Source organism: Callorhinus ursinus, unplaced genomic scaffold (assembly GCF_003265705.2).
Source record: "Callorhinus ursinus isolate GAN/ISIS: 27379988/994484 unplaced genomic scaffold, GSC_fseal_2.0 scaffold33, whole genome shotgun sequence".
Taxonomy (NCBI): domain Eukaryota; kingdom Metazoa; phylum Chordata; class Mammalia; order Carnivora; family Otariidae; genus Callorhinus; species Callorhinus ursinus.
Window position 1 is genome coordinate 1,937,462 of NW_027397095.1, and position 22,946 is coordinate 1,960,407.

Consider the following 22,946-nt stretch of genomic DNA (forward strand, 5'->3'; position numbering starts at 1 on the left):
AAATCAGGGGGTGAAAATGGGGTTGGCCCCTCTGGCAACCAGCCCCATTCTTGGGTGTGGTCTAAAAGCCACCTCATTTAATAGGACAAACGACCCCTTTATCTCTTTCCTCACCTCAGAAATTCCAGTGGATTTAGGAGCTCTATACTAGAAACGGGACGGAGGAAGAACAAATATCTATTTGTTATTATAAATCACAATGTCACGTCTTCATTTTCCCCATCTGTAAAATGGGGACCACATAATAGTGTGAGGATCCAGTGAGAAGGTGTGAAATGCATATCTCTGCATCTTGAATAAATAGGCACTCATAAGTATTCATTTGGGCAGTTTATTTTTTCCAGTCTATTTTCCTAGGCAAATTCTAAATAATTACAATAATAATGTATGCGATTTCTTATACTGTGTTTCTTCACGGCACCTGTTTCCATGGTGCCTACTTTGTCTGCATGGCCATCCGTTTTAACGACTGCCTAAATGTCCATCAGGTGGAAAATCATTATTTATCTTCCCCCGTATTTGGGGGCACTTAGGTTGTTTTCAGGTGTTCAATTCTATGATGAACATCAGTATGTGTGTGCATGTGATTTGCTGTTGTTATAAGGTACTGATAGATTCTTTACACTGGGATTTGTTTTTAGTTCAGTTTTGGTGGTGTTTTTTTTTTTTTTTATTAGACATCTTCAGAACATTTTAAAATAACCAGAAAAGGGGTGCCTGGGTGGCTCAGTCGTTAAGCGTCTGCCTTCGGCTCAGGTCATGATCCCAGGGTCCTGGGATCGAGCCCCGGGCCCCGCATCGGGCTCCCTGCTCAGTGGGAAGCCTGCTTCTCCCTCTCCCACTCCCCCTGCTTGTGTTCCCTCTCTGGCTGTGTCTCTCTCTCTGTCAAATAAATAAATACAATCTTTAAAAAAAAAAAATAACCAGAATGAAAACCACTCTGGTTCCTGTGGGGTTTCCAGGTGCGGGCAGGGGCTGGAACCTTCCTGTGTGCAATGCGTTTGGGGGCCCGCAGCAGGTGGCTGTCTAACCGGGCGCTCAGCCTCAGGCACCCATCAGATAAGGAAGCGGGAAAGAGATCTTCCCCACCCCAGCTCAATCCTGTGTTTTAAGCTTCCCCACATGGAAACCACTTACCTGAAATGAAGGCAAGAGATTCTGGATGAAATTATCTTACTGTCATTATTGGTCCCTATGTTTGGGAGAAACTTTAATTTTCTGGCTCTCGTGGAACAGGCTGCGGATGGACTTAGAAGATCTCTCACGGAATGCTTCTGAAATGAAAGAAGAGGCTAGAATATCACTTCCATTAGGCTCTGCTCTTTCTTACCCTTTGATTCTTTCCCCTCTAGCCCCACAGCTACTACCCTGGTGTCAGGGCTGGGCTAGGGTGAGGCCAGGGAGGTGCTTGGCTCTGCTGCAAAATTTAAGGGGATGCCCAAACCCTCACATTTTTAAAAGACTTATTTTTAAGTCATCTCTACACCCAATGTGGGTCTCGAAACTCCAACCCCGAGCTCAAGAGTCATATGCTCCCCCGGGTGCCTGGGTGGCTTAGTTGGTTAAGCTACTGCCTTTGGCTCAGGTCATGATCCTGGAGTCCCGAGATTGAGTCCCATATCGGGCTCCCTGCTCAGCGGGGAGTCTGCTTCTCCCTCTGACCCTCTTCCCTCTTATGCTCTCTGTCTCTCATTCTCTCTCTCAAATAAATAAATAAAATCTTTAAAAAAAAAAGTCATATGCTCCACTGACTGAGCCAGCCACGCACCCCAAAACCTCACATTTTAATGCAGTATTTTAAATATCCAAATGAATGCAAAACAATCTATAATGAACAAAGTATCAGAAATTTAAGTACAAAATCTGGCAGTGCCGTTCCAAGCCATGTTGGAGCCCGAGGCAAAAAAAAAAAAAAGTGTGTCCCTATATACATGTTTTTATGTATTTTTTTGACTATTATAAAAGTTTATTTAACAAAAAAGTTCAATATGAAAATGCACACGACCGGATTTTTATATTGTAGTAAAACAGGTACTATGGAGGGGACATGTGGAAACAGTTGATTTCTTCTGATGAACACACCCATCGTTTATACTCACTCCAAGCCTTCTAACATGATGATACTATGTCCTCGTGTTACCACCATTCCAATATTGTTCTGTTGCCCACTAGTTGCCATCTCCACACATTCATCTATCACAAGACTCATAAACGGATCGAACCCCCGCAATATTCCTTGGACATGTCTGCCACCATTTAATTTCAATGATAATTTCTTGTCCATAAATTTTTTCAACTCGGGAGGGTGAGCTTTGCTCATGGTGTCTACTCAGCAAGCTCAAAGATCTGTTTTTATGTATTTTTAAAGGTGTTTTTTCCCCAGAAGTATACTTTGAAATTATCATTGATGTGTTTGTTTTAAATCCCAAAATTTAAATTAAATTAAAACCTTGGGCGCCTGGCTGGCTCAGTCAGAAGAGCACACAGCTCTTGATCTTGGGGTCGTGAGTTCGAGCCCCACATTGGTCATAGAGATTGTTCAAATAAATAAAATCCAAAAGAGTAAAATTACAATTAATAAATCCTGTTTGGGGCATAAACAAAATACTGAAGCCCAAAATAATGTTGGGAGTTTGAATACACCTACTTTTACATTTTTCGGTGTTTTGTTTTTTTTTTCCAACTACTTGAGCTTCCATTTGGTGAGATAATTTTTCCGTTTTCCTTGCCTTGCCAAATTCATCCCAGCAGACCAGCACACATTTGTTTTAGAGCGAGAGCGTGGGGGGGGGGGGGGGCAGAGGGAGAAAGAGAAAATCCCAAGCAGATTCCCCGCTGAGCGTGGAGCCCCAATGCGGGGCTCGATCCTACCACCCTGAGATCATGACCCGAGCTGAAATCAAGAGCTGGATGCTCCACTGACTGAGCCACCCAGGCGCCCCAAACCAGCAAAAATTATTAATTCCTACCTGTCCAGCACTGGGCTGGTACAAATATGAATAAGGTAGAGCCGTTGCCTTGCAGGAGCTCGCGGTCTCCTAGAGAGTTCAGACCCCGCACCCCGGGGCTCCAGAAGAGGGAGAGGCTGCAGTAGGTCCTGCAGCTAGAGAAGACTACTTGGAAGAGTGGCAGTTTAGCTGGAAGCAGAATGTGCCAGAGCCTGCAGTCTGCAAGAGGGGGTGTAGACAGAGGGAACTGGAAGGAGATGAGACAGGAAGTGGAGGGGAACCCAGAAACAGACAATCTTGAAAGAGTAGTTGAGGAGGGGCTCTCGAGTCAGACAGCTCTGGGTTCGACTCCGGGCGCCACCATTCCTCCCTGAACAGTGATTTTTCCTCACTTTGCTTCCTTGTCAAGTGGGGGTGTGCTGGATATCCTCTGTATGCCCCCCTGCTTCTCTATCCCGCTCTGTTACCAGGATGCAGATCTTAGTGGACTGCGTCAGCGGGCTTCTCTCCCCTCTGGCCTCTGGTTGGATTGGGCCAAGGGAGGCACTAGCTGGAGGCTGGGCATCAGGAGAGTGGGGGCAGTGTACTTCTTCACCTGGCTTCCTCCTTGCTTCGTGGGTGCAGGTCGTCTTCATCCCTCTCCCCACAGCCACCCACAGCTTTTTCAGGGCACACCCCCCGTCTTTTGCGCCCCCAGCCTGGGGTGGCGAGGGCGCCCGGCTCATGCTAGCACCCTTGCGCTTCCACAGGCTTTGTGAGTTTCTCTAACTCTGCCCACACTGTCACAAGTAGTTTCTTCATTAAAGTCCCCTTATTTACCTGTTTGGAAGGTGCCATCTCTTTTCTTCTGGCACGTGGCACGCAGTAAGTGCTCATTAAACGTTTGCCCTTATACTACACCGCCGAGATGAAAGCTTCTACGGTGAAGTCTCCTGCTAGAAGGCTCCATCCTTTGCAAAGGTCCGCCTCGGGGGCCCTGCGTTAGCCTAGGTGTCAGCAAAATAGAACAAAGGATTCTCCATTCGAAGTCAGCAGCCGTGCCAGGGTAAACGTCACGATTGGCTTTCCCAACAGCCTGGCTCGGTGATGCCAGCCAGATAATTTTTCCAGGCAATTTCTCCTGCCATTGTTCCCCTTGGACTGGGTCCATCACTTTGTCACCTGGTGCAGAGGCCTCAGTGAACGGTGTATCAACATGCATTACAAGCAGCTGGGTTTCCGTTTTTGTTTCTGTCTTTGGATCGGTGCAGGTCAGCCCTTCACTGCACTCACAGTCTATGAAATAAAGACCTCGGCTAAGGCCCCTGGCCCTCCCCACTCCCTCCCATGTGTGGGTGCAGCAACGTCGGGATCTCAACCGTGGCACCGTCAGGCTCCTCCTGGATGGACCTGTGTGTTGTGTTGATCAGTCAATGGAGAGGAGTTTTATTTCTGAGAACGTTGTTGCATCAAGCCATAATCTGTGGCCTTGGCAGAGATATTTCACTGACCTCCATTTTCCTCCTGAAGCTGCTGGAAATCCCAATCCTGTCCCCCTCCCTTCGTTGTTGGTGTCATCACTGAAGACGCTGTTCCGAGAATGGTCCCTCTGATCTATCCTGTAAGTTTACAAAAGCTACAGTGTTCTGAGATGACGTACATCAATTCCTCTGGGTGGGGGGGTGGGGGGGGGGGGGGGGGGGGTGGTTATGGTTGTAACCATACGAAGCGTTGTGCTTAACATCTACTGCGCATCGATGCCGGGAGACTCCTGGTTTATTATCAGCATGTCTGTCTGAGTGGCTTCTCGTTAAAGCCGAGTTCAGTGTTGCTGCTCTGTCACCGCAGGATGTGGCCTCCAGGTCGCTCCGGTGGGTGTCCCAGCTCTCTGGCAGGGCCTCCATTTCCTTCTCCAGAGACAAAGCCAAGGCCTTGGGACTCGGGCCTGACGCTTCTGTAATAATTGCAATTCTTCCTTAGGTCCCTTTGAAAAAACGGCTATATCCACACAGGTGACTGGGAGTGCGGGCTTATGAAAAGTAAACAGGCCCCTTTCGTTCTGGGGGGGGGGGCGGCGGGGAGTGTTGTTCAAATAGAACGCACACAGCTCGAGAGTGTCCAGCGCATCTACACTGTCATTAACATTCCGCTTCAGCCCATCGCCGTCTCAGTATTGTGTTTCTAGGCAAGTTCCTTTGTTTGCTGTGTCGCTATGTCATCTTTCCACTGTTTGCTCCCTTTCTGGAATTGATGGACTTGGATTTCAATACGTGCTTCACTGCTACACGGGTTTGGAACCATAGCAGGATTATTTTTACCCCATTCTTTCCTTCATTCATTCAGCTCCACACCCAGCGTGGAGCCCAGTGCTGGACCTGAACTCATGACCTTGAGATCAAGACCTGAGCTGAAATCAAGAGTCTGACGCTTAACCGATCGAGCCACCCAGGTGCCCCCCCCCATTTATTTTTATTGTGAGCTTGAACCACTCTACTAAAAAATAAAAATAAAAAGACTCAACTGGATGCACATTCAGTTCTATCTGTGTCACTCCAAGTTCACTTATGACCTGGGCTGATGCGCGGACTGGGCTCCTGTGCACTGTAGTCAATGTGGACACACTGTTTCACTTAACGTTATTGTGTACACACATCATAGATCAACAAAGCCCACATACTTGTCATCTCCAATGGCTGGAGAGAATTCTGCTATGGAAGCTCAGCACTTTAGAAGACATCAGATTTGCATCCTTTTCCACTTGTGGGTGGCACTTCAAAGTGTACGAGCTGTAAAGAGAGTTCTGCTTCTCTCTGGCCACGAATCAATAACAAGGCACAATATGAATTAAGTCACATTGGAAACAAAACTCGGCAAGTTGAATTTAATTAGTATATATTGTTACAGGGCAGTCTAGTCTCTCCTGGGTAAGGGCCTGATGTTGCCAGGCTCCAGTTATCATTTACTCAGCCAAGTACAGAAGGTGTGATTAGAGACAAACCTGAGCGGTTTTGAAATGTGGTTCTAAGGGAGCTTGACTTTCATTTACCTTTGAGACGCCCACCTTCTGCTGGGTGCGTCGGCTTGGATCCTTTTCATTTGCACCACAGGGAACTGGATCTCCGTTGTTCTCCCCTCCAAGCATTCGTGTCTTTCTAATTTCCTGGTTCCTGTGGTCTGACAAAGCCTCACTGACCGTAAGCACCGTGAGATGGACGTGTTACAACCTGGCAAAATACCAGAGCGTTCTATTTATTCATGTGGCTGCTGGTTAGTCTAAAGATTGTCAGGAATATTCTGCTGCTGGCTTCATGGTACTCTTTACTTTGAAGGAGCGTTTTTCTTTTTTGGAATCTATTTGTTTTGTATCTCCTGCCAGTTGGGGTAGGTCCTAGGTTCATTTCCCTCCCAGCAAGGGGTAAGTATACAGTCTCTTGCTGAGGGTGGACGAGTCCCCTGGATATGATCATTTAAGGCCATTCAGTGCCTTTTGACTTATCTGCCTGTTTCAGCCCAATTCAACCTTGGGATAGCACACTTCGTATCTGTGGCAGATTCTAGTGCAGCACTAACATCTCTACCTTCTTGAAAGAGCCAGGAGAAAGACTACCACTTGCACGGCAAGTCGGGTGGATGAGAGAGGCCATTGACGGGTTTATTCGGAAGAAACCACTCCGTGGCTATGGGCTGCCTTGTGCCCACAGTGATTGAGCACCTCACTTCAGAGCAGTGGCCCCAAACGGTGCTCGGCCCCACAGTTGTCTGAAGCAACTGTCTTTTTAAGTAAGCACTACGCCCAATGTGGCGCTTCCACTCATGACCCTGAGATCAAGAGCCGCGTGCTCTACCGACTGAGCCACCCAGGCACCCCATGATGGCCTCTCCTAACAACTAGTTTACACTTACAAATCCCCTAGCTAGAGGTAGAAATGTGTTCCATGGGCAGATTACAGAATTAAGTGAAGTAGCCTACTGTGAAAACCAAGCCATGACCTTGGCCTCCTTTTAAACTCTGGTCTAAGCAGCTGAACTTACCAGTCACTGCTTGTAAGCCATCCTTGCTACTGGAAAAACAATTCGTGCACGCTTGCTGCTGATAACGGGATGTAATTACCCAATACAGTGGGTGGTCCAGGAAATCAATCTTTGCAAGTCTGAAGGAGGCAGTAACTAATGTGGTAGTCCTTTGCTTTTTTAGGGAGCTCTGTTTAGCATGGCTAGGAACCTTGCGCTAATAGGGTTTCACCCTTTATTTGCTTACTGAACTATGAATTCATTTATTCAATGATTCATTCATTTGTTCATTCATTTACCAAATATTTATTAAGCACCTTATGTGTGCCAGGCATTGCACTGGGTTTAGAGGCTACAGAGATAAATAAGGCAGTTTCTATTCTGGAGGGCCTCACGTGTTAATTACTACTACTACTACTAATTATATTACAATTGTTTTATTACTATTGCTATTATTATTGGATTATAGTGTGATAAATGCTAAACCAAGGCATATACACATACTATGGGATCACAGATGAAGTAACTACTCTTGGGGCAGGAGGTGGCGGGGAAGGATGTCACAGACTTGGTGTTGAAGACTGTAGAGGAGTTCACTAAACCAAGAAAGTCAAGGATTCATTGGGTTATTGAGATCAGATAATTTTTCACTTTAATGCAACCAGAGAAGAAAGTTTTTCTTCTACTAAGAAAACAGGTTCATATTTTTTCTAATTTCATTTGTACCCATGTTCATTTACTCCATTTATTCAATATATTTAAAATTTTCTTCCAGTTTTATTGAGATATAATCGACCATAACATGGTATTAGTTTAAGGTGTATGACATAATGATTTGATATATGTATATATTTGATAAATTGGATATATTCCGAAGTGATTGCCACAATAAGTTTAGTTACCGTCCATCACCTTATATAGGGACAAGGTTTTTTTCCTTATGATAAGAGCTTTTAAGATCTACTCTCTTAGCAACTTCCAAATATATAAAATGGTATTGCTAACTCCAGTCATCATGCTCTATGTTACATCTCCAGAACTTATTTATTTTACAACTGCAAGTTTGTACCCATTGACCACCTCCATCCAATTCCCCCACCCCCGACCCCCTGCCCCTGGCAACCACCAATCTGATCTTTGTTTCTGTAAGATTGGGTTTTTTTCCCCCCAGATTCCACATATAAGTGAGACCATACAGTATTTTTCTTTCTCTGTCTGACTTATTTCACTTAGCATAATGCCCTCACAGTCTACATTGTCACAAATGGCAGGATTTCCTTCATTTTCGTGGCTTAATGGTATCCCATTGTGTGTGTGTGTGTGTGTGTGTGTGTGTGTCCATGCGTGCGTGTGCGCATGCACACACACTACATTTTCTTTATCCGTTCATCCAATGACGGACACGTAGGTTGTTTCCATGTGTTGGCTGTTGTGAATGATACTGCAAAGCAGATGGAGCACTTACTATTTACTGAGTATGTACTAGGGGCTGTGGCACTGTTCTAGGTACTGAGGAAACAGCTCTAAAAAATTCAGACAAAAATTCCTGCCCTCTTAGAGCTTACCTTCTATTAGGTAAGGAGACAGACAACAAAGAAATGAACAAAAAAATCATATATATATATATATAATAATAAGAAGGTAATAAGTTAAAAGTTCTCTGAATAAAGTAGGAAAGAGATATAGGGAGTGAGTCACTCGCACCTGATTATGGTGGTAAAGGAAGGCCTTGCTGAGAAGGTAACATTTGAGGAAAGAGGCAAGTCATGAGGCTACGGGGGAAGAGTGTTCTGGGTAGGCCCGTCAGTGTGACTGGAGCAGACTGGGAGGAGTGGTGGCAGGAAATGAGATCAAAAAGGTAGCAGGAGGTCAGGCCGCGTAGAACCTTGTCAAATCTAGTAAGGTATCTGGCTTTTACACAGAGACGAGAAGCCATTGGAAGCAATAAAATCATGGATGCTGGTTGAAAATTTGGCTCTCAGATTTTCCAGAAACTCCTGCAATGAAACAAGCATTAATATTTTCCGATGAGGGGCGCCTGGGGGGGGTGCAGTCGGTTGAGTGTCCGACTCCTGGTTTTGGCTCAGGTCATGATCTCAGGGTCCTGAGATCAAGCCCTGCGTGGGGCTTTGTGCTCAGCAGGGAGTCTGCTTTTCCCCTCTCCCTCTGCTCCTCACCCCTGCTCGCTCTCTCTCTCTCTTGCTCATAAATAAATAAAATCTTAAAAAATATATTTTCCAGTGTAAACAATAAAGTGTATTTTTAAAAGCTTTTTTTTTTTTTTTTTTTTTTTGCAATGAGTTAAAAACGTCCTTAAAAGACTTTTCATAAGGCCTCCTGGTTAAGCGTCTGCCTTCAGCTCAGGTCCGATCCCAGAGTCCTGGGATCGAGCCCCGCATCGGGCTTCTTGCTTGGCAGGGAGCCTGTTTCTCCCTCTCCCTCTGCCTGCTGTTCCACCTGTTTGTGATCTCTCTCTCCCTATCAAATAAATAAATAAAATCTTAAAAAAAAACTTTTCATAACGTTAAAAAATAAAGTTTTCATTAAAGTCATGATTTTAGAATATTTCATGCCATAACTCAGTGTTTCCCTTGATTATGGCTCCCGATTCTACTGCTCTGTCTGCCGCCTTCACCCCACATTTAGAAAATGCCGAGATTACAGATGGGCTGACGGGAGTGTGAGGTGCCTCACAGGAACATCGCCCCCAAGGAAGGGGCACAGACAGCACAAATGGGATGACTTGGCAGGGAGTGGGTGTTTGGGGGTCTTGATAGAGAAAAACGCTTGCAGAAGAATCCTTGAAGATCCTTCTGAACCTCTGGGAAATACCCGTGATGAGACTTCTAAATACATAGACCTATGTATTTAAAGTTGGACAATGACAAGAGCCCATCCTTGAAGACTGTTACTGCTCAACATTGAATAACACTAACCTAGATTTCAGCCTGTTTTTTTTCAACAAAGAAAATGAAATGTAGTTCAAACATTCACATTTGGCCTTCCCTAAAGACACTAGAGATATTCCAGAACGGGCAGCTCTCTTCTGGGCATTTCTCTGAGTGGCCACTGAGTGGCAGTCCAGGGAAAATTATTATAAGCACAACCTTGCTGGATACATATTTATTAAACGGAAACTAACATGATGCTGAGGGTGGAAATTTCTTCTGCCCCTGGACTCTTCTGCTCTCTGAGTCCTGCCGTGGACCCACCGGAGGCAAAGTCAGGGTCATTTGTCTGTGGCCTGCCATTAGTGAAGGCCACACATCTTTCAAGGCCCCTCTGGGGACGGGGTGAGGGTATCGGGAGCAGGTATGTGTTTATGTATATATGTGTAGGTCACGAACATTAATCTGCCAGTGCCGTTCAAATGGCACCTAGAGAGTTGCTCGTTTAGCTGCATAATGTGCTCTTTAAATAGAACTAAACCAATTTGGGAATGCAGCCCTATGCAGCAGTTTGGTCGGGTGGTAGTGGGAGAGAGGGGAAATGGCAGGGAGGGGGCCAAAATGGAAGCTCTTGAAATGTACTATTGCTTACTTCTAGAAGTCCAAGCTATTTCTTGTTCCATTAGCTGGCCCCTGCTATCCTATTAAAATTGCCATGTCTTAGGCATTAGGTATCATTGAATTCCACTCAAATCCCAGCATTCTGTGAGGTTCAATCCTTGGCCCTTTGCTTTTCTTCTATAGTCTTTCTCTGGGAGCTCTTGTTCACGAGGACTCCCATTTCCAGCCCCAGTCCACCCCTAGAAGACACCTCAACTGGATGTCCCACAAACGCCTCAACTAATATTAGCCCTGTTATGGGTGGATTTGTGTCCTCTTTAAATGCATATGTTGAAGTCCTAACTCCTAGTACCCCATAATGTGACTGTATTTGGAGATACGGTCTTTACAGAGGTAATTAGGTAAATTGGGGTCATTAGGATGCGCCCTAATCCAATACAGCTGGTGTCCTGTAAGGACAAGCAGATTAGAACACAGATGTGTACAGAGGAAAGAGCATGTGAAGACCGAGGGAGAAGATGGCCATTGACGGGCCAAGGAGAGAGGCGTCAGAAGAAACTAACCCCAGTGACCCCTCAATCTCAGCCTTTTGCTTCCAGAACTGTGAGAAAATAAATTTCTGTTGTTTAAGCCACCCAGTCTGAGGCACTTCGTTATGGCGGCCCCAGCAAACAGATACAAGCCCCAAACACAACTCAGTTTCCCTCCTTCTTAGTTGATGACACTTCACTCGGCCCAGGCAGAGTCATCTTAGTGTCCTCCCTCTCTTTTTCCTCTCCCTCCAAACCCCTTGCTATCCCCATATAATGGAACCCAAAGCTCTATCTACTCAGTCACTGAAACATCTCCTGAATCCATCTTCTCCATCCAGACCCTCACTTCCATTGTCTTAATTCAACCCACATCATCATCCATCTGAACTGTGCAATGAATGGCTTTTCATCTCTCTCTTCCTCCATATACGCTTCACTCTATCACCATTTGGCACTTTAGTTGGGAGAAACGATAGCATGATGGTCTACTGACGGCAATAATACAGTGGAGAAGGAGAGATGGTGAGTCATGTGGTAGAATTTCTGGTGTAATGAGCTGGTACAGGTGAAATGGGAAGGGGTCTAGTATGCAAGTATGCTAGGGGCATCTGGGTGGCTCAGGTGGTTGAGCGTCCAACTCTTGGTTTCGGCTCAGGTCATGATCTCATGGTCATGGGATCGAGCCCCACATCCAGCTCCACACTTAGTGCAGAGTCTGTTTCAGATTCTCTCTCCCTCTCCCTCCCGCTCATTCTCTCTCTCTCTCAAAATACATAAATAAAATCTTTTAAAAAAAACCAGTATGCTAGCACACAGGAGCGGTCTTCCATAAGAACACACACAGCTCATCTGTAGGAACAGCAAAGAAAGTAGAGAACATGGTACAAGTGTAGGTAATGTGGTAGATTTGGTGGTGGGAGTGTAGAAGGTCTCTTCTGACTGCTGTGTTTTTTCTCAGTGGGAGAAGAAGCATGTTTGTCAATCAATCACCTGACAGTGAGAATAGTAAGGAAAAGCAGTAAGCTTGAGAAGAATAGAGAAGTTATGAAATCATTGAGGCGCATGGGAGAGAACTGGCCTGGGGAAGGAAAGAAGTAAGCAGTAGTACATTTCAAGAGCTTCCATTTTGGCCCCCTCCCTGCCATTTCCATCTCAACTCTTAAATGCTGCCAGCATTATTCCTTTCCCCTCTCTCCCACTACCACCCGACCAAATTGCTGCCCAGCTTCTGGGCAGTGCTGGACGTTTGTGGTCTTGGAGGTAAAGTGGGAGCAGTCAGCAGAACTTGGTGCTTTTCTCTAGCTATAGTGGGCTGCACAGAGGCAGGTCGGTGAGTTGGAGAGTTGGAGAGTTCGATCTCACCAGGTTGGGGGTTTGCCAGGTGAGAATAACAGGAAGATGGAGAGCAGGAGATTGAAGAGGATGACCATAATGATGGACTGAAGAATTTATTTTTTTAAGATTTTATTTATTTATTTATTTATTTATTTATTTATTTATTTATTCATGAGAGACAGAGAGAGAGAGAGAGAGAGGCAGAGGCAGAGGGAGAAGCAGGCTCCCCGCTGAGCAGGGAGCCTGACGTGGGGCTCGATCCCAGGACATTGGGATCATGACCCGAGCTGAAAGCAGACGCTTAACCATCTGAGCCACCCAGGCGTCCCGGACTAGAGAATTTAATGCCAGGAAGGAAGTGAAGCTTTGAGGGGCCGAGGATCAGTGAACAGATGGTACAACTTTAGGACACTGCGGTTGAGGGAGTTCCGGTTCAAAGACAAGGGAGCTGGAGCGTTAGGAGATGGTCCCCAGAGTGGGGAGCTTGACAATGAGTTTGGGGTCAGTAGTGGCAGTGAGATTCTGGGGAGAGAGGTCAAGGCAGCTTGGCGACAAGATCATTGGTGGAGAGGAATTCAAGGAGTGAGAGATCAGAGTGGAGGAAGGATCATCTATATGTATATTAAAACCACTAAGAATGATGACTAGTATAGAGTTTTAGAGAGATTATGATCCCAGAGCTAAAACTGACATCAGAAACTTGTAGTTTGGGCCCTTTGGAAATGACAATTCTCAACCAATACCAAGCAAAGCCATCTACAATTTCTGACACTGTTGCGTCCAATATCTGTCACATCCCTCATTCTCACCACCTCTTGACTAAAACCGAGACCTATCGGCTTTACTGCTCTGATACACAAAGCTTGGCTAACATGTCTCTAATGCCCAAAACAACTACCTTCACCAGAACAGGAATTTTCATTCTAAAATTTCCCAAAGCATCAATCCAGCTTTCTAAAAACATTTAAATGTTTTCTTTTCTTTTTTTTTTAAGATTTTATTTACTTGGGAGAGAGAGAGAGAATGAGCAGGGAGGAGAGGCCGAGGGAGAGGGAGAAGCCGACCTCCGCGGAGCAGGGAGCCCGACGTGGCCTCTCTCCCAGGACCCCCAGATCCTGACCTGAGCTACAGGCAGACACTGAACTCATTGGGCCACCCAGGCGCCCCTAAATGTTTTCAAATATAATGTGCCTTGGGAATTCACAGGCTTAACTTTCGAGATCTCTGTTTAGGGGAAATCCAGGATGTCCACACCATGTCGTGATTTCCTAAGGTCCAAGTCTGAACTTCATTCCCTACTGGGCTGAGGTGCTGAATAAGACAATGGTTGACCAACATGTGTTAAGCCAAGCCAAGCGCCTGATTCCCCAGCTCAGAACAGGAACGCCAATGAAGTCAAAACAATTTTGCTCCTGTCCACCCCTACCCCCCACCGCGTAAAATAAAGGCCCTGAAAAGAAAGCCTACTGCTGGCGCTGGCAATGAAAGTGAGCAGAAATGAAGGGAATCTAAGAAGGCGGTGATTCTTTTGCAGAACACAGAGGCTTTGTGAGGCAAATCACATATCACAGTGATATTTCAGAATCTCAAGGACCTCCTGTACAGCTGTACAGAGGAAAGACAAATCTGCATATTCTTTCTCCGACACTTCCGCTTTGTCCTCATAGCTATACCTCCCCAACACTACCCCCCAACACTTGTACTCTGTGCAAATCAAGTACAGTAACAAACAGTTGCTTCGTGTAAGAAAAATTCAAACTACAACCAGTTGGCTCTTCCTCTACCTCTAACAGTAGGTTTCCCTCTTACGGAGATTAGGATAAAACTAGCAATTTTGGTGTCTTCGTCAAGCTTGTTAAAATAGGATTCTCCCTGTACAAGCAAATCTTACAAAGGCCAGAGAAAGATTTAGGTCAAATGGACGAGGACTTTCCTTATCAGCTGCGCACGTTTTCAGCTCCTAGAGCCTTCTGTGAAACCCTAGGCTGCTTGCCCCAGGTAACTACTCTATTATTGAAGTGAGCTGGAGATGACTCCTCAGGGAGAAATTATAATTGGAAGTGTCATTTATCTTAAACTTCTATCCTAAAAGACAAGATCCTGGGCACAAAGCCAAGAACCCCATATATTTAGAATATTTTTAAAACCCTTGAACAAGGAAGCATGCTTCAGTGCAAGTTTAATGTTCACGGTTCTCTTGAGACAACATTTTTAAAAGGAGGGCAAATAATAGATATACTTAAGTTTATTTTAATGATATCTGTGTGGAAGTCCCTAAGGTCCCTTCCAGCCCTAAGATCCTGTGATTCTGGGTCGGACGAAACTATTTTAAAGGACTCATTGAAGGGATAAGCACAAATAACCTACCATGGAGAAATTTCTAATGAGCAATTGATCTGCATTTTAAGAAGTGTGAGACCACATCTTGATCTACTTTGGTATCCAACACAGGGTCTATCAGGAACTTAGACCTATAGAATTTTATCCACGAAATCTTCCTGTTGACAGATGACTTAGGAATAATGAAGTTGGAGAGGGCACTGCATTATTTTTTTGTGAGAGATCATAATGATGAATTATAGGGTCATAGATTTCAGAGCTTGATGAGACCATTGGGATCATGTAATTCAGTGTTTTCAATTTGTAAAGCCATGGAAACTTTTCTTCTAACAGAATACGTTAGTTTGTTTGCAGTAGGGATGGGGAGCCTGGAGACCTGGACCTCTGCAAAACACAATTTAAAAAGATACTGATCTAGTCCAAAACTCTCAAGACATTAGGTAGCCACGGCCATAGAGGGAAAGACAGTGGACAAGCATAGCACATCAGTGCTATAGCCCTTGACTCTCCTTTGACTTGCGGTTTTTCCTGGGTTATGTCATAAATACTTTCGTTCTTAACAATCAGGTCCTATCCCTGTGATCATTTGATCATCACACCCCAACTGAGCTGAAATATTTCCATTTAACTCAATTCAACTCAAATTTATTTCATTTGGCAAACAGAAAAAATAAATCTGAATTTCATAGGATTTGTGGCCTGGAATTCAGATTTTTTTTTTTTTTTTTTTTTTTTTTAGTTTAAGTAGACTCCATGCCCAACGTAGCACTCAAACTCACAAGCCTGAGATCAAGAGTCGCATGTTCTACTGACTGAGCTAGCCAGGCACCCTTGGAATTCAGATTTTTAAGGTCCTCTCCAAACCATGTGAAATCTAAATCCAATAGTGAAGGATGGTATCAGGAAGCAATATTAATAGGTTTCTCGTTTCTTTTTCTGACGTTCATGATTACTGAAACTAAAGGAAGAGAGAGGGTTTCATTGTGCACATAATTAAGGGAAATTACGACAAAAAAAACACTGAGTTTTGTGAGGGCAGGGATATTGCATATTAGATCACTACCGTATTCCCTGCGCTTAGTACAATGCCTGACAGATAGTGTGATGGTTAATTGTATTTGTCAACTTGGCTGGTCTAAGGCGTACCCAGATAGCTGGTAAAACCTTATTTCTGGGTGTATCTGTGAGGATGTCTCTGAAAGAGATTAGTCCTTAAATCAGTAAACTAAGTAAAGATTGCCCTCACCAATGTGGGTGGGCATGATCCAATCCATTGAGGGCCTGAATAGAATAAAAAGGCAGAGGAAGGGAGAATTCACTCTTTTTACTTGAGCAGAAACATCCATCTTCTCCTGCCCTCAGGCATCAACACTCCTGGTTCTCAGACTTTTGGACTCAGGCTAGGACTTAGACCATTGGTCCCCTAATTCTCAAGCCTTTGGACTTGGACTGAATTGTACTAATGGCTTTCCTGGTTCTTCAACATGCAGACAACAGATAAGGGGACTTCTTAGCCTCCATAACCATGTGAGTCAATTCCTATAATAAATCTATCTATCTATCTATCTATCTATCTATCTATCTATCTATTCTATCTATTATATATATCCTATTGGTTCTGTTTCTCTGAAGAACCTTGACTTAATACAGATAGTAAGTGTTAGATGAATATTTATTGAATGAGTGATGACAAATGGTCCATACCTTAAATTCTGAAAAAGGTAAAGGACCATTTGTTCCCCAAGTCTATATAGACACTGACTGTGTGTCTTGCCCTTTGTTAGGTGCTGGCTGGATTGGAAGAGGTAGAGCTCCAGATGCAGAAAATATGATTCTTATCTTCAAGGAACTTACCATAGGAATTGAAATAATTTTTTAAAACCACTAGCAATCACCCAAGAAACAAGCACACACTGTATAGTACAGGATTCAGCCTTGAACAACTTCAGCAAAATGGTGAGATAGGAAGCTCCAAGGTCTTGTTCCCTATGGAAACACAAAAACCAAAAATCCTGGCTAAATAATCTTATAGTAGCAGTGGAAAACAAAGGTCTGCAGCAACCAAGTGAATGCCCAATCAAGAAAAAGCTACATTCAAGACAGAAGGAAAATTTGTGGCATTTTTGTCCATCCTTGCCCATTCCCTCCCTGGTGCAGCATGGTTTTGGCGGGGGAGAAGGTGGCAGCCCAGTTCCCAATTCCCTACCTAGAACCAGAAGGAGCAGCACAGACCTTATTTGCAACATTCTAACCTGGCTAGGGGATGCCTGATGGACTAATCTCTGTTTTGCTCAACTCAGATCTCAGGTGAGGAGAAGCACTGGGGCTTAGGAAAGCTGCAGGGAGACTAAGACCCTTTGGCAAGATATTATGGAGACAGACGTATAATAGGCCAGCTAAGGCTCCAGAAAGAAGCTGGTGTGAGACTATTTGAGAAATTAACACATTTCAAAAAGCAGCTGTATATCCAGAAGAATCAAAAAAGCCAGACACAAGCCCACATAAGGTGCATGCTTAGAAAAGACCTGAGAAGATCTTAAGCTTTCTCCATGAGCTGATCCCAAGGCTCAGGGCACACCCAGCAAAATCGCAAAAGACTTCAGCACAGAGCCAATGTGCAAAGACTGGAAGGTGGCTGTTTTTTTTTTTTTTCCAAATGCCCAATCAAAAAAAATCATAAAGGATATCAAGAAACAAGAAAATATGGTCCATTCAAAGGAAGAAAATAAAGTAGCAGAAACTGTCACTGAAAAAACAGGCATCAGACTTGGTAGAAAGAATTCAAATATGGTCAAAGAACTAGAAGAAATATGGACAAAAAACTAAAATAAATCAGGAAAATGATATATGAACAAAATAGGAATCGCAACAAAGAGATAGACATTATTAAAAGGAACCAAACAAATTCTGGAGCAGAAAATGCAAGAATGGTTCAACATAATAAAGGCCATATGTGGAAAACCCACAGCTAACATCATATTCAACAGTGGAAGACTGAAAGCTTTTCCTCGAAGATCAGGAACAAAAGAAGAATCTTCCCTTCTGCCACTTCTATTCGATATTGTATTGGAAGTTCTACCTCATACAATCAGGCAAGAAGAATAAGTAAAAGGCATCCAAATTGTAAAGGAAGTAGAATCATCTCTGTTCACAGGTGACATGATCTTATATGTAGACAACATTAAAGAGACCCCAAAATCTCCTAGAACTAACAAATGAATTCAGCAAAGCTGCAGGATACAAAAAAACAGTTGCATTTCTATACAATGAACAATCTGAAAAGGAAATTAAGAAAACAATTCCACTCACAAGAGCGTTGAAAAGAATAAAATAGGAGTAAACTTAACCAAGGAGGTAAAAGACTTCTACGCTTAAAACTAAAAAAATATTGCTGAAAAAATTATGAAAGACACAAATAAATGGAAAGACATCCCATATTCATGGATTGGAAGACTTAATATTACTACCCAAGACAATGTACAGATTCAATACAATCTCTACCAAAATCCCAATGACGTATTTTGCAGAAATAGAAAAACTATCCATCCTAAAATTCATATGGAATCTCAAGGGACCCTGAAAAGCCAAAACAATCTTGAAAAAGAAGAATAAAATTGGAGGACTCACTTTCTGAATTAAAAACTTGCTATAAAGATATGGTAAGCAAAACAATACGGTGCTAGCGTAAGGATAGACATATAGATGAATGGACTAGAATAGAGAGCCTGGGGGCAGCTGGCTGGCTCAGTTGGTAGAGCATGTGACTGACTCTTGATCTTGGGTCATGAGTTCGAGCCCCACACTGGTGTAGAGATTACAAAAAATAAATACATAAATAAGAGAGAGAGAGCCCAGAAATAAGCCCTTGCACATATGATCAAATTATATTTGACAATGCCAAGACCTTTCAATGGGTAAGATAGTCTTTTCTAGGGGCACCTGGATGGCTCAGTCATTAAGCGTCTGCCTTCGGCTCAGGTCATGGTCCCAGGGTCCTGGGATCGAGCCCCGCACCGGGCTCCCTGCTCCGCGGGGAGCCTGCTTCTCCCTCTCTCACTCCTCCTGCTTCTGTTCCCTCTCTCGCTGTGTCTCTCTCTGTCAGATAAATAAATAAAATCTTTTTTTAAAAAAAGAGAGATTTAAAAAAAAAAGATAGTCTTTTCTACAAATGGTGCTAAAAAAAAAAAAAAAACCCGAAAATCGACATGCAAAAGAATGGGAACTACAAGGTAGGGGATATGAGCATCAAATAGGGGGTTGGACTATAGCCCAACAACTCAAAGGAGTGCTAGGCTTGCTCTAACTGGCCATTTAAGACTTAGAGTTTCACTCCAGGGATGAAGCCAACCACAACTGCTTACAACAGAGTTTCTCAAACTTGAGCCTGCCTCAAAATCACCTGGAGGGCTTGTTAGAATACAGATTGCTAGGCCCCACTTGCAGGGTTTCCAATTCAATAGGTCTTGGGAAGGGCCCCCGAGTTTGCATTTCTAACCTTTCTCCAGTGGATGCTGATGCTGCTGGTCTGGGGACCACACTTCCAGAACCACCTGCCCAGGGTAAAAGGCTTTGGTCCACTGGAGAACTTCAGATCAGTAACCTCCTCAGGGTTGAGAAAGGCCTGGCTGCAATTTAACTCCCTTGCCAGGAAATTTGCTGATGTTTCAGGCATAGTATTCAGCCTGGCCTCACTTTACTACGATGAGCCAGGCCAATCTGCTTGCTAGTGGTTGTGGTCCAGGGATGTGAAAGGCTTGATGTGTTGGCCTGGGATTTTCTGAGGTCTGCTCAACAAATGGCACCTGTTCTGGCTTTCTGTTGTGGTTTTTATGCATGGAGTGTTCCCAAAAGGAGTTATTAAATTGAATCCACTGATAATCAATCACAGGTGAACTTGGCCTTTATTACATATTACCTTGCAGAAAGCCACATAGTCAAGTGCTCCTCTTCCTCTTTTTTGAGTCTATAGTTTCGGAATCCCCTGGTCTTCTCTTTCTATAGTTGTCTGAATTCTGAAAAAAAAAAAAAAAAACTTATCTTTGGGAGGAAAGCTGCCTTTCTGTGACTCTTCTTGCAGAAGCAGGCCAATCTCTAGGAGCATCTCACTATAATGTAATTTTGAATTTTTGAATTTTCTTGAGCATGTATCCTTCCTGATGTTTTATTGAAGTGAGGGTCTTTCATCTGAGTTCTTTTCTGCCTTCTGGTACTAGAAGCTTGTGGTGATGCCACTCTGCTTCAGTTCATTCTGATTAAGCCCTTCAGTGTGAAACTGGGCGAATAACTTTGCCAGGTGGTCTCTGAAAGGGCCAGGTTTATAAATGATTGGTGCATGTTCCTATATAGAAAGTTGATCATCCAATGATTCTAAAAGCACAGAGTGCTTTGAGGTTTAGAGCAGGGTAAGTGAAGGTTTACTCTGGTAAGGATTCTGTTTTCATTAAAGCGTCTACTGATTATCTTTTGCTGCGTAACTACTCCCAAATCAGCGCCAAAACACTTTAGCTCAAAATTCCCTGGATTGGCAATTTGAGCAGAGCTCAGCTAGCAGTTCACCTGGTCTTGGCTGGGTTTTTTCTTAGAGCTGTGCACACCTGCTGGGTCAGCTGCGGGCTGCTGGCTCTAAGATGCTTTGCTTCAACTGGAAGTCATGTGCGTTTCGTGGTCTCTCATCCTCCAGCAAGCTCATCTGGCTTGATCACATGGCAACTGGCTAGGTTCCCAGAGAAAGAGAAGGTGTGCAGTATCCCCTGAGGCCTAGGCTCTGAGCTGACATACTCTCATTTCTGTCGTATTCTATTGGCCAAAGTAAGGCACAAGTCCAGCCTGGGTTCAAGGGGTAGAAAAACAGATTCTACCTCTTGGTGAGATGAGCTGAAGTCACATTGCAAAGGGCTTTGTCAGAGGGAGAAAAGAAGGATTGTGGCCATTTTTGCAACCAACTGCAAAGAGTCACCTCAGGGCCCTAGATCATGCTGGTCTCTCTTCCTGGAACTCTTTTGTCTTCACCCTTCTCATGGTTGGTCCTTCTCATCCTTCAGATCTCAGCTTAATTATCACATCTTCTGAGAGGTTTTCCTACCAGCTTGTCCTGTAATTCATTAATATAATTCTCTATTTAAAATCCCTGCTTTTCCTCCTACAAGTACTTATCTCATTTTGTGATTGTATTATTTGGGCTTATCAATTCCTCTCAATTGCGCCAATAGAATGAAAGTTCTATAAGGTCAGGGAATAAGTTTGTCTTTTTTACCGTTGTATCAATAGTATTCAGTCTAGTGCCTGACACAAAGTGGGCCCTCAGTGAATATATGTCTAATGAATGAATGAATTGAATGGAAGGAGGGAGTGATATAATCTATCTAAATGAGGAACAGAGCAAGCATTTCAGAAGAGGGTAGAAGGACTGGTTGGGCGCTGTAACAAGCAGAGCATAGAAAGGAATCAAAGAAGATCAGTAAAAAGGTCCAGTGGCGGGGGTGGGGGATACCTGGGTGGCTCAGTCAGTTAAGAGTCTTGCCTTCGGCTCAGGTCATGATCTTGGGGTCCTGGGATCCAGCCCCACATCAGGCTCCCTGCTCAGAGGGGAGTCTGCTTCTCCCTCTGTCTCTGCCACTCCCCCCGCTTGTGTTCTCTCTCTCTCAAATAAATAAATAAGATCTTTTTAAAAAAGGTCCAGTGGGCTCTCGCCACCAGCATGATGTCCTTAAAGGGGTCCTGATAAGGTGCTTTCTCCCCAAGACGGTCCTTCATACCTGAGGTTAAAGCATCTTGGGGCTTGGAAAAGACCTTGAAGCCTAAGATGACTTATTTCAAACCAAGAATCAGGGCCTGTGGTTTGCCAAAGGGTCATTTTTCTGATTCACGATTGTGTTAAAATAAGAGGGCTAAACTTGTAATAGAAATAAAAATTTTTTTATATGTTTAACAAATCATTATCACCAGAGGAATAAAATGATGAGAAATGATAACTTATCTGGGGAAAGGGGGCATAGATGATTGCCATGCTTCAAGGCCACCTGGAATCTGGGATTTCAGCTCCGAGTATCAATCCTCTAAGTCTTGAGGTTCTTGGCCTTTAAGCCACTGCAAATCTATAATTTTCCCAAGAACCAGTCCTGTTCTCAGCCCTACCGTGCTAGACTCTAGGGGGATGGTTCTTACTGAGGCTGATTTTCCACTTCAGGGATTTTGACAATATTTTCACTGATTTTTAGTTGTCACAGTTGGGGAAATGCTACTAGCATACAGCAAGGTAGAGGCCAGAGGGACTGCCAGACATCCTACAATGCACAGGATAGCACCCACAACAAGACAGCCTCTTCACTGCACCATTATTTACAATAGCCAGGACATGGAAACAACCTCAGTGACCACTGACAAATGGACAAAGACGACGTGGTATATATACGCAATGGAATATTATTCAGCCATAAGAAAGAAGAAGTCTTGCCATTTGCAGCAACGTGGATCAACTTTGAGGGCATTATGCTAAGTGAAGTAAGTCAAACAGAGGAAGACAAATGTTATGTGATCTCATTTATATATGGAATCTAAAAAAACCAAACTCATAGAACCAGAGATCAGATTTGTGGTTGCCAGAGGTGGGCATGAAGAGTCAGTGGGGGGGTGGGGTGGTGAGGGAAACTGAGTGAAGGTGGTCAAAAGTTTTAATATTAGTAAGTTAGGGGCACCTGGCTGGCTCAGTTGGTGGAGCATGTGATTCTTGATCTTGGGGTTGTGGGTTCGAGCTCCACGTTGGATGTAGAGATTACTTAAAAATAAAATCTTAAAAAATTAGTAAGTTCTTGGGGATGTAATTTGCAGCATGGTGACTATAGTTAATAATGCTCTATTGTATATTTAAAAGTTGCTAAGAGTGTAGTTCTTAAAAGTTCTCATCACAAGGAAAAAAGTTGTAACTCCATGGGATGATGTTAACCAAACTTAATGTGATGATCATTTTATAATACATATGTACATCAAGTCATTGTGTTGTACACCTTAAACTTACACGATATTGTATGTCAATTATATGTCCATAAAACTGGAAAAAGCTTCTGCACAGTGAAGGAAACAATCAAAAAAACTAAAAGGCAACCTACTGAATGGGAGAAGATATTTACCAATGACATATCTGATAAAAGGTTAGTATGGAAATATATAAATAACTGATACAACTTAACACCCAAAAAACAAATAACCCAATGAAAAAATGGGCAGAAGACATGAGCAGACATTTCTCCAAAGAAGACATTCAGATGGCCAACAGACACGTGAAGTTGCTCAAT

At 43.7% G+C, this 22,946-nt stretch overlaps 1 pseudogene; it reads right to left on the reverse strand.

Moving 5' to 3' along the window:
• Positions 1–2,095: 2,095 nt before the first annotated feature.
• Positions 2,096–2,320, reverse strand: LOC112809120 (small nuclear ribonucleoprotein G pseudogene; annotated as a pseudogene).
• Positions 2,321–22,946: the final 20,626 nt, after the last annotated feature.